The following is a 2407-nucleotide window of genomic DNA, read 5'->3' as shown; positions in this document are numbered from 1 at the left end:
TTTCGCGCGACCCTAGACTTTTTTTTGGCATTTGGGAAAAAAAAAAAAAAAAGTCTTGGTTTTTTTGGCAAAATAACGTAAAAATATGGTTTTTTGTAAAAAAAAAAAAAAAAAAAAAAAAAAAAAAATCCCGACCTACCGACCCTATTTTTTTGGCCTATGTTACCGTAAACAGACCTATTTTTTTTTTTGGCCTTATAACTGTAATATGCACTATGTATTGTACACGTTGTCTCCATGCAGTTTGTACATCCTTCTTGATCAGTGTGTGTGAGTAAAGTGTTCATGTCGTTTATTTTTTCCTTGAAATATTTTCTTTCTTGTTCTTGGTTTGTTTGTTTGTTATCACAACAGTGTGAAACATAAAGCGTGTCAATTTCTTCTGTCATCCAGTATAGTATTATTTGTCAGTGTACACGTGACGAAATACACGTTATGCTATCCTGTACTTATTGTTCCTTTCCACTGTCTGCTTTCAGTTCAAGTTTGCCGAAGAGTTGGGAATTCTGAGAGTGTGAGAACTGCTATCATGGCCGGTGTGACAAGCGGAGACATAGAGTGTCCAGTCTGCCATGACGATTTCACCAACCCAAAACTGCTGCCTTGCAACCACCTAGCGTGCCGTGACTGTGTTCTGTCCTGGCTACAGAAGGAAGGGGGACAGGGGGGTTGCCCTCTCTGCAGAGCCCCAATTCTCTCCTCCACACATCAAGGTCAAGGTCAGCTGACCACCATGGTTGACTCGCTCCCTACCGACTTCGCCACCGCGGCTCTGGTGGAAAGTCACAAAGTTCTCAATGGTCCCCACGTTTGTGACGTGTGTCAAAATAACGTCACTGCAACGTCATACTGTTTTGATTGCAGTATCAAACTGTGCAAGCCATGCACCAGCTATCACCAGAAAATTCCAATGTCAAAGGATCACACCCTGGAACAGCTCAATAAACTAACTGCAAAGCGATTGGCTGCTAGCCGCCAGGCAACATGTAACAACCACTCCAATAGGCCGGCTGAACTGTACTGCTCCGCCCACCAAGAGCTCATTTGCATGCTGTGTGATTCAACCAATCATCGCAGCTGCCCAGAGGTGAAGGCCATCACAGACGTGGCGAGAGAGAAGAGGACAGAGCTGACACAACAGTCACAGAGACTGAAGGAGAAAGCAGCAGGACTGGCAAAACAGGTGTGTGTGTTCTCCGTCATTGTGTAGGTCCTGTTCAGTACGACCTGTCCCTTCCCGCCCCTTCCTCCCGTGCTGTCTGTGTTAGTACAAACATGTCTACGTGTCTCCAAGCTACCGTGCGGTTCACATGACCCCCATCAGCTGTCAGTCGATTGTTTTCCTTTATTTTTTAAATAGCAATGCACGAACACAGAGAACATGAAATCGCGAATGTAGAACGTTAAATGAATGTCTCTATTTTGTTTCAATAGTACTGTAACACCTGTATTTTTGACACGTCATATTGTTTCAATAGTACTGTAACACCTGTATTTTTGACACGTCATATTGTTCCAGATGAAGGCTGCCAAGGGGAAATTCAAGGGCATGCACAAAAAGGTGAATGACGTCTTTAATGACCTTCAGCAGTGTAGTGAGAAGCGACGTCAGCAGGTCCATGACCTCATTCAAAAAGAAGAAGACGCAACAGTGACGTCACTTGCTGACATGGAGAAAGCGCGGGCAGCGATGACGTCGAACTCTAGTAACATCGATCACCTGGTGACGTCAGCCCCTGATGACGCACTCCTGCAGATGCTGAATCAGCTGAAGTCACGTCTGGACGACCTTGAGTCAGAGAGTGGAACGACTGCCAAGGTCAAGGATGTGGGTGACATCGTATTTGACAGCCAGCTTCTGACCCGTCTTAAATCAGATCTGTCTAAACTAGGTAACGTCCTTTCTTTGTGCTCCGACTGTTCTTTTTTTGTCAGTGCTGTTACGCAGCGCAGAAGTTAAAACAGCCCCCACAGATACGGAAAACATGACACAATTATACTTTGTTTTACATCACAGTCAGATCACAGGATCTATCTGATGAAGAGAGTTTGTACTCAATAATACATCGTTACCTATCGCAACCTGCTGACAGCGCTTTGAGATAGTTTGTATAATTATGTCGTTCTTTTCCGCTGTCTGCTTTCATGTGAAGACTTCTTAATCATGAGGGCGTGACCAAAGAAGCTTCTTCAATTGAGTGAGTGAGTGGGCAGTGTCTTCGATGGCTCATAGCTTAAATACTACTTCCCGCCGTTTTTAACGACTTTCAAATGTGGGTTTTCGAAAGTTATGACACGAGTCGAGTGGCAAAAACCTACACAGTGATTCCCGTCAAAATCGGTGCAGCCGCTTCGAAGCCTTTTGTTATCATACCCACACACAGACACACAGACAGACAGACAGACA

The sequence above is a fragment of the Littorina saxatilis genome, unplaced genomic scaffold (genome assembly GCF_037325665.1).
Source record: "Littorina saxatilis isolate snail1 unplaced genomic scaffold, US_GU_Lsax_2.0 scaffold_87, whole genome shotgun sequence".
Taxonomy (NCBI): domain Eukaryota; kingdom Metazoa; phylum Mollusca; class Gastropoda; order Littorinimorpha; family Littorinidae; genus Littorina; species Littorina saxatilis.
This window is presented reverse-complemented; position numbering follows the sequence as displayed.